Genomic DNA, 10250 nt, shown 5'->3' on the forward strand with positions numbered 1-10250 from the left:
TTTTAAAATAGATGCCACTGACTACAGCTCCACCGAGGAAGATCCACCACTTGAGGAACCAGAGGCGACCGAAAAAGATAACCAACAGGAGATGGTATCTGATGAACCCATGATTTCGCTACATGCATTGGCAGGAATTTCCTCACCTCAAACTCTCAAAATCATGGGTTTTCTTAAACATCGGCCAGTAATAGTTTTGATTGATAGTGGAAGTACCCATAATTTCATCCACCAAAAGATCGCTGAAGCAGCACATTGTTATGTCCGAGCAGTTTCTAACTTCCAAGTCCAGATTGCAGATGGAGGCACAATGAAATGTGAAGGTCGCTGTGAAAATGTCAAAATTCAAATGGGGGATTATCAATTGAAAACCCACATGTTTGCAATACACATGGGGGGTTGTGACATTGTCCTAGGTGCGGAATGGCTCTGCACTCTTCGGCCAATCACAATGGATTTCCAGGAGTTATATATGAGTTTTAAGCAGAACGACTACACACATACCCTCCGTGGGCTACAAGCGGGAGCCCCTTCTATCATAAGCTCGCATCGTATGGAAAAATTGTTAAAAAAGGGCCATCATGGAGTAGTAGCTCAATTTAATGCCATCCAGGTAGTAGATACCATGTCTTCGCCAATTCATCCTGAGATGCAACAGATTTTGAATAAACATCGGACGGTCTTTGACAAACCTCATGAACTTCCACCCTCACGAGGAGAACATGGTCATAGCATCACATTGGTCCCAGGGGCCCAACCCCCAAATGTGCGGCCATACAGACATCCGTTCACCCAAAAGAATGAAATAGAAAAAATCATCAAGGAATTGTTGGAAGCAGGTGTCATTCGTCCTAGTATTAGTCCTTACTCATCTCCAGTCGTCATGGTCCTCAAGAAAGATGGGGAGTGGCGGATGTGTCCAGACTTCAGGGCCCTCAATAAGTTAACAGTCAAAGATAAATTTCCCATCCCAGTGGTTGACGATTTGCTGGACGAACTCAATGGTGCTCAATTCTTCACTAAATTGGATCTTCGCTCAGGCTACCACCAAATTCACATGAAGGAAGTTGACATTCCCAAGACAGCTTTCAGAACTCATGAAGGCCATTATGAGTTCTTGGTCATGCCATTTGGCCTCTGTAATGCCCCCTCTACTTTTCAGAGCCTTATGAATCACCTCCTCAGACCATATCTCAGAAAATTTGTCCTGGTCTTCTTCGATGACATCCTCATCTATAGTGGCACTTGGGCGGCACATCTTAAGCATGTAGATATCCTCTTGCAACTGCTCAACAAGCATAAACTATTTGTCAAAATGTCTAAGTGTGCGTTTGGCATGGAAGAAGTTGAGTATTTAGGCCACATTGTGGGCCGTGAAGGTGTCAAGGTTGATCCCAAAAAGATCCAGGCAATGCAAGAATGGCCTCAACCTAAGACCTTGAAAATCTTGAGAGGATTTTTGGGTCTCACAGGCTATTATCGTAAATTTGTCCGCAACTATGGCCGCATAGCGAAGCCCCTGACGCAACTTCTCAAAAAAAATTCCTTCTTCTGGAACGAAGAAGCACAACAGGCATTTACTGCTCTCAAAACAGCCATGTGTTCCACTCCGGTCTTAGCCCTACCGGACTTCACCAAAACATTTGTCATTGAATCTGATGCTTCGGGAACAGGTATTGGAGCCGTCTTAATGCAGGAAGGGCAACCATTGGCCTTCACCAGCCAACAACTAAGTGGGAAGAACTTGGGCCAATCTACCTATGAGAAGGAAATGATGGCCATCTTACATGCAGTTGAGATCTGGTGACCCTACTTGTTGGGGCGACGTTTCCAAATCCGCACAGATCATCACAGTCTTAAATATTTTTTGGAGCAACGCCTATCTTCCCCCCAACAAAATAAATGGTTAGCCAAAATGCTGGGTTATGATTATGAGATCATTTACAAGAAAGGGAAAGACAACAGGGTAGCAGATGCATTGTCACGCCAATTTGAGGAGGAAAGAACTCTGCTCGCAATATCCCTCCCCATTCCAGACTGGATTGAAGAGGCTCGCGGGGAATGGTTTTCACATCCTGAGCTCTCCCAACTCATTTCTCAATTACAGGCAGATCCTAATTCCAGCAAGGGCTACTCGTGGCAGAATGATATTCTTCGCTACAAGGACAAAGTCATCATATCACCAACATCCACCCTCAAAAGTCGCATTTTGGCAGAATTGCACTCCTCTCCCATTGCAGGACATTCGGGCTTTCAGAAGACATACGCTCGCACTAGAAGATCATTTTTTTGGACCGGCATGAAACAGGACATCCTTACTTTTGTAGCAGAATGTGACGTCTGTCAACGCCACAAGGGGGAAACCGTCAACACACCAGGCACATTACAACCATTGCCCATTCCGGCGTCAATTTGGATGGAGGTCTCCATGGATTTCATTACAAGTCTTCCAAAGTCTGGGAACAAATCAGTCATCATGGTGGTTGTGGACCGACTATCGAAGTATGCTCATTTCTGCGCTCTACCCCAACCATTCACACCTACTTTTGTTGCTCAAACTTTCATGGATCAAATCTTCAAATTGCATGGCATGCCCACTTCAATTGTGTCCGACCGCGACCCAATCTTCACCAGTAATTTTTGGCAGGAGCTCTTCAGAATACAAGGCACTCAACTCAAACTCAGTACTTCATATCATCCGCAAACAGATGGTCAAACCGAAGCCGTCAACAAATGCCTAGAAACCTACCTTAGGTGTTTCACTTCAGAAAAACAACACCTTTGGGCACAGTGGTTACCTCTGGCGGAATGGTGGTATAACACCAACTATCATGCCACCACCAAAATAACTCCCTATGAAGCAGTCTATGGACAACTTCCGCCGTCCCCTACTTCTTATCTCACGGGGTGCTCCAAAGTACAAGCAGTGGATCAACTCTTACAACATCGTGCAACCATACTGGCCCACTTGCGCGAGAATCTTCATCAAGCTCAGAACCGTATGAAGCAACAGGCTAACCAACATCGCTCAGAGCGCCAATTTCAAGAAGGGGATCAGGTCTTTTTGAAGCTGCAACCATATAAGAAAACATCACTCAAAGACAAGGGCTGTCAAAAGCTCTCTCCAAAATTCTACGGACCATATCAAGTACTTCAGCGCATTGGAGAAGTGGCTTACAAGCTGGCTTTGCCACCTACAGCAAAAATCCACCCAGTTTTCCATGTATCGTGCCTCAAGAAAGTGATTGGGAACAATTGCCGAGTTCAAACCAGTCTACCTGAATTGGATGAAGAAGGATCAATCTGGCTTCAACCTGAACAGGTTCTAGACACACGAGACAAGCACCTGCGTGGCCGCGTGATTACGGAGGTCCTAATCAAATGGAAAGACACCTTGCCAGAAGATGCAACTTGGGAACTAGCCGCTATTCTTCAGCAGTTTCCGCAGCTTCAGCCTTGAGGACAAGGCTAGTCTTAAGGGGGAGGGCATGTTAGGGTCCCACCCTAACCCCCTTATTTATGTCATGGGATCACGTCATAGTCAAGAGTCAATAAAGCCCATATTAATAATTGTAAGTGGTTAACCCGCAATTAATGACGGGACCATAGTTAGTTGCAAATGGGCAGAAGTATTAGTTAGATGGTAAATGGGCAGTAGTATTAGATAGATGGTATTAATAAAATCCACGATATTGGCTCGTGGTATTGCATGTATGAGTCATATATAAAGGATAGAGACTCCCTGCGAGGAGTATTGTGTCTTGTTTTGTAATCGAGCTCTGCTCTATTGGAGGTTGCCCCCTCGAAGAGGCCTGTGAACATTTCTCTCTGGATAATAAAATCATTGCTATTCTGTGCTCTGGGTATATTTTCTTCTCATATTTTGTGTTCTCGGTATCTTTTCTTCGCAAAATCTTTGTTTGGGTATCGCTTTGCAGGTTAAGAGCATAACACTCACAGTCATAGTTGGGTAGGTGTCCCCTTGCCAAGGCCAAGCAAGTAATCCCAACCTCAAGCGAGCGGATATCCAAGTAGTAATTGTAAAACCCTTCCCCTCAACCCAAGATATTTTAGCAAGGCCATTGTCTTTTTCATACCCAACTTTCCACTCTAAGTCCTTGGCATTTCCATATCCACAATAGAGTTTCATAGTAGCCTAGCAAGTGCATTGGCTGCGACAGTATGAACTTACTCCTATACAACATCTCTACTGCTCCCCCCTTCCCCGAGCATTTGTCTCATTGCCACAAACCACATGCCTCCTGCGACTAACCTCGCACAAACCACAGGTTGCAGTGTCTAGGTTCTCCATACCAAATAGAAAAGGGTCAACACAATAGAGGCCAGAGGAGATACCCAACAAGCGCAAGACATAGACGTAGAACCAAGCAATTGTAGCCGTTTGCCTACCCCATTGCCACCAGCAATTCTCAACCCTTCAATTGACATTCCTACTTTTCCCCCTCTCCCACCAACAGAAACCCAAACAGGTCGTCATTACAATGGAGGAGAAAAGCTGAAAAACATACCCGTATACAATTGCAGGCCATCTCCAAGCTTGATGTCGTCACCCTCCCTTTCCCCTACACCAACTCCTTCGTTTGCGAGCCAACACTGCGGCCTCACCCACTTGTTTGTCATTCTCTCCTATACATCCTATCTCGCCACCTTTTCTACCACCTTTCCCACCACCCTTTCATGCACTCATGCCAAGGGCCACCGCACCCATCACCTTGAGCGTATGAGGGGTGACGGTACATATATTAGAGATACTTGTCATCACTTTCCCCAGGCTTTCCCAACCATCGGCTCGCACCCTGATCGTGGTAAATTATTTTCTTATTATTATATAATTAGTTTTTGGGTATTAATTATTTCAAAATTCTATAGATTTTTTTAAGAATAATAAATTTAAACTATTTAATTTACAAAATACTTAATCCATTTATATATTAAAAATGCATTTAAATAACCAAAAGATCAATTTTATACAAAATTATATCAACCCACTGTCAAACAAAATTATTAATTAACAAGGCAGAATGGCTAGCGTTCCCTGCGACTTAGTTTAATAAAATATTTTAATGTCATGATGTGTTATATGTACTTCAAATAATAATAAAATTGTAAAATGAGTTATATGAATATTTGTTTAACCTTTTTTTAATTAATTTTTAATATAATTGAATATATATATGATGAGATGATGATGATGATTATGATGATGGTTAACGTCCGCTGAGACCAAATAATGATCTATCGGACCTAAATAGACAAATTATTTATTTTGATTTAAGATTTTATTCCTATGCTCAAAAGCTTGGAGAGTAGCCTCCCGAGTTTATATATATATATAATTGACATTGAAGAGAATGATAACAAGTTAATAACTAATTATTTAATATTGAATGATGACAATTTTTTTATATAATGCTCATATTATAATACACATGTCATGTCATTAGAGTATAAATTGATATAATGAGAGTTGTACAAATTGTACACATGTTATTTTTACATATTTTTTCAAATTTATATTTTTTAAATTAAAAAATAAAACCCTTAAAATGGTATATTCAATACTTTTTACCAATGAAAAAATGGATTTTTTGAATTTAATTGTAAACCATTTGTGTTTATGATACATAATAATTAATATATAATGTTATTTTTCAAATTAGTTATATTTATTGTATATAATAATTAGTGATATAATACATGGTAATTAATAATAGAGTACACAAAAGTCAATTTTTACAATCATTACACAATAAAAAGAAAATTTTTCAAAAATAAATTTCATTTAAAAATAATAAATTTAATTTCATAATACTTCAAATAAATTTTAAATATTTTTAATCAAAACAAAACTAATAACAAATATAATAATACTACCCCATACACATTATACCATTCCGAGAAATAAGATTTATTCATCACTCCGAGTTAAAAATTCAACTCTTTAAACACTTTGCCAACTTTTGTCCAGCCAAATCATACCATCACCCAAAAGTAGTGATATTTGAACAAAGAAATTAATATTAAAAAAATGCACTTCTATCGCTCCACCCTTAATGCGACAAAAATGACAGATTCATCATAAATTTCACATGATGTCCATGAATTCTTTTCGAATTCGAATTCATGAATGTTTAGACCCAGACTTTCATGCATTAGGATTGTACCCACAGAATTGTTATGTGAATCCACGGGCCAAACAGATTTTGAAAACATTGAACAGAAGCTCTGGAGTTCACTTCCGTTCTTCAGTCGAAAGACGATCTGAATGTATTTGTGTAGTGAATACGCTGAGGCTGAGGCTTCCACATTCAGCGTGGATGGGCCCAATCTAACACCCTGAATGGGCTATGACCCCGAAATCAAATGACACAATGATTACGAGAGCACCTTCAACTAACTCTGGTTTCATCATATCCATTCATATTATCCACTCTCATCATATCCATTGGAGTCCCATAATGTTCATGATTACGAGAGCACCTTCAACTAACTCTGGTTTCATGATTGCCACGCTGAGGTCAAGTTGCCAACCTCGCCATTTTGTACGCTCTCCACAGTGTGGTGGTAAATTTTCAGGAGACTATTGTGTCGTACTCACACTGTCATTTGCTTTGCAGCTGAGAATATTATTGACGTTTATATTGTCTAGTCAGTATTAAGGACTATGTACTTATTGTTCCAGGAATAATAATTTATTATAGGATGTGAAGATGAAAAGATACTAATCAATATTTTCAGTTTCTTAATTATTAATTCAATGTATAATCTACTGAGTTAATAATTTGTTTTTTATTTTACTTTATTATAAGATGACAAGATGAAAAGATACTGAATCAATATTTTCAGTTTCTCAATTATTAATTTAATGTATAGTTTATTAACTCCTTATTTGTACAATGTTTTTTTATTTTCTGTATTTGATAATAATAAAGTAATATTTAATGGACAAGATGAAACTTAATGGATAGTGCTTAATATTGTTTTCAGTTTCTCAATTATTAATTTAATGTATAATCTACTAACTTAATAATTTTGCTTTTTATTTTGTCCATGGAATAATACTTTATTATAGGATGACAAGCTAAAAAGATACAGAATCAATATTTTCATTTTCTCAATTATTAATTTAATGTATAGTTTATTAACTCAATAATTTGTACAATGTCTTTTTATTTTGTCTATTTGATAATAATAAAGTAATATTCAATGGACAAGATGAAACTTAATACATAGTGTTTAATATTATTTTCAGTTTCTCAATTATTAATTTAATGTATAGTCTGCTAGCTTAATAATTTGTTTTTTATTTTGTCCATGGAATAATATTTTATTGTAGGATGACCAGATGAAAAGACACCAAATGGACATTTTCAGTTTCTCAATTATTAATTTAGTGTATAGTCTACTAACTCAATAATTTGTACAATGTCTTTTCATTTTGTCTATTTGATAATAATAAAGTAATATTCAATGGACAAGAGGAAACTTAATCTCAATTATTAATTTAATTTACAGTCTACTAACTTAATAATTTTCTTTTATTAATTTAATTCACAGTCTACTAACTTAATAATTTTCTTTTTATTTTGTCCATGGAATAATACCTTATTATAGGATGACAAGATGAAAAGGCACTGAATCAATATTTTCAATTTCTCAATTATTAATTTAATATATAGTTTACTATCTCAATAATTTGTATAGTGCCTTTTCATTTTGTCTATTTGATAATAATAAAGTAATATTCAACTAACAAGATGAAACTTACTGCATAGTGCTTAATATTTACAGTATGAGTAATGAAGATACAATGGATATGATAATATAGTAGTGGTTGAGAGTCCATTTTGTTGGAATTTTATTTTATGAAATTACATAGTACAATGATATGAATAAAAAGGATAAACAAAATAAAAAACTATAGTAGTATAAATGTTTTCTCAATTGGATTTTTTTTTTTAATTAAGATTATGATGATGATGTTGATGATGTTTAACATCCACTGAGACAAACTTTGGCCTATTAGACCTAAAAAAACAAATTATTTTATTTGATTTAAGATTTTATTCCTATGCTCAAAAAGCTTGGTGATAAGCCTCCCGAGCTGACTATAATTTTGACATCGTAAAAGGATAGGAGGGTCAATATTGCGACAAATATTATGAAACTGAGATCTAATGTGGTTGTACCCGGGGTACTCTAGGAGGAAGTGGTTTTCATCCTCGATGTTCCTATTCTCACAGAGATGGAATCCTTTCCATCCATGTTGTTTTAGGAACTACCCAACGACCTGTTTCACTATGGAATGAAGATCAAAGAAAAGGAGATGATCATTATGAGATTAGCGTGGATGGGCCCAATATAACACCCTAAATGGGCTATGACATGTGCATTTCAGGTCTAATTCAAATCTTATTTGTTAATAATCTTATTTAAATATTGTTTTTATCAGTCCTGGTGGTCCAGGTGGTCCAGGCCTCACTCGATGAGGCTTTGAAGTTTTCCGAAAGTGCCCTAATCTGCCGGTTCAATGGTTTTTGGCCGCGGCTGACAGCTCTCCACAATTGGATTTCAGAGGTATGGAAGCCTGTCATTTCTGATGAAATTAATATCTACCCCTGTGCTAGGGGTTTCTTTATAGTAGATTTTGAAAATCCTGAAAGCAGACAATGTATTCTAGATTCCGGCCCTTGGTTTTGGGAAAACTCAGGTTTATTCATGAAGCCATGGAACCCATCATTCGACTCCTCAACAACGGTCATAACCTCAGCACCAGTTTGGGTGAGATTGCCAAGCCTACCCTTGCATCTCTGGAATCTCTCCTCGCTAAAAGCCATTGGAAATGCAATTGGAAAATTTTACTGCAGGTGCTTAGAAAGAGAGGAATATGCCAGAACCACCTATGCACGTATCTGTGTAGAAATGGACTTCAGCGCCGGATTCCCAGCTGAAATAAACCTAACAAGTAAAGACTATGTGTGAAACCAGAAACTTGATTATGAAAGTGTCCTCTTCAGATGCCGATCCTGCTTTGAGACAGGCCATCTAGCGAAAAATTGCCCAAAAGCCTCACAGAAAAATTCTGCTAGAAAAAACCACCACAGATCTACATGGTGGGAAGGAGCACAAAAAGAACACTACACTGTCATCAAAGAAGAATTCTCTAAAGAAAACTCTCAATCACAAGAAATCGGGCAAGAAAGAAACAACTCTCAAGGCAAGCATGGAGAAAGCCCCGTCTTCTCAAGCATTAACAATTATGAGGATTCGAATATCGCACAAAATAAATCTTCATTTAACAGCAAAGAAGATCTCCTAGACTAAACTTCTTCTCCAACTATCTTCAAAAGGATGAACACAATAGATCGCGAAGCTAAGACACCAATGTCGCAAGAAAAAGAAGAGATGCAAGATGAAGGAAGTTGGAAGACCGTAGAGAAAAAAAAGAAAGCTACAACATCAATCTCGCCAAGAAAAATGAGGAGCCAGACAATTAAAAACTAAAAAAAGTATAGGTCCGATAGACCATTTTGGTCTCAGTGGACATTAACCGCTATCATTATCATTATCATTATCATGAAAACATTAATAGTAATGGATAATAAGTGATGGAGTTCAATCCTTTTTTTAAATTTTTTGAGAATTAGATTAAATGTAATGGATTTTTGGGCATTTTAATACAAAATATTTTTTCTTTTTTTTTTTCTTTAACTTAAAAATAAATTTGATATTTTAATTTAGAATTAATACTTTCTATGTAATAATATATATTTAAAACTCTTTTCCCATGTTTAAAACGTTTTTCCATGCGTTAGTTTTGTGTTTTTATAATTACATATTTATTAATATAAATAATTTGAAACATTATTATATTTTTTGTTTTTTAAGTCGTGTGAGATTTTTCATATGTGGCTTGAGGAGTGGCAATTCACGGTTATTTAAGCTCTCAAAGTCGTCCGGGGATCACATTGGTCTAGGCCACACTTGCCCTAAGCTAACTTGCTTTTTTATATGTCTCCCTCCTAGCACAAGGCACAATCCTGGTTCCCACAAGACACAATCCTCGTTCGTTTTGATGACAAAAACCCAAATGACTGTGCTAATGAAACTTAACACTTTTAAATATTATTATTATTATCTATATTTTATTTAAAATAAATAATATTTATTTTTATAATTATATAAACGAAAATGATAATCATTTATATTTTCAATAATATAATATGATT

Source organism: Pinus tabuliformis, chromosome 6 (genome assembly GCF_031772625.1).
Source record: "Pinus tabuliformis cultivar Carrire ecotype Pingquan chromosome 6, CPIR1, whole genome shotgun sequence".
Taxonomy (NCBI): Eukaryota; Viridiplantae; Streptophyta; class Pinopsida; order Pinales; family Pinaceae; genus Pinus; species Pinus tabuliformis.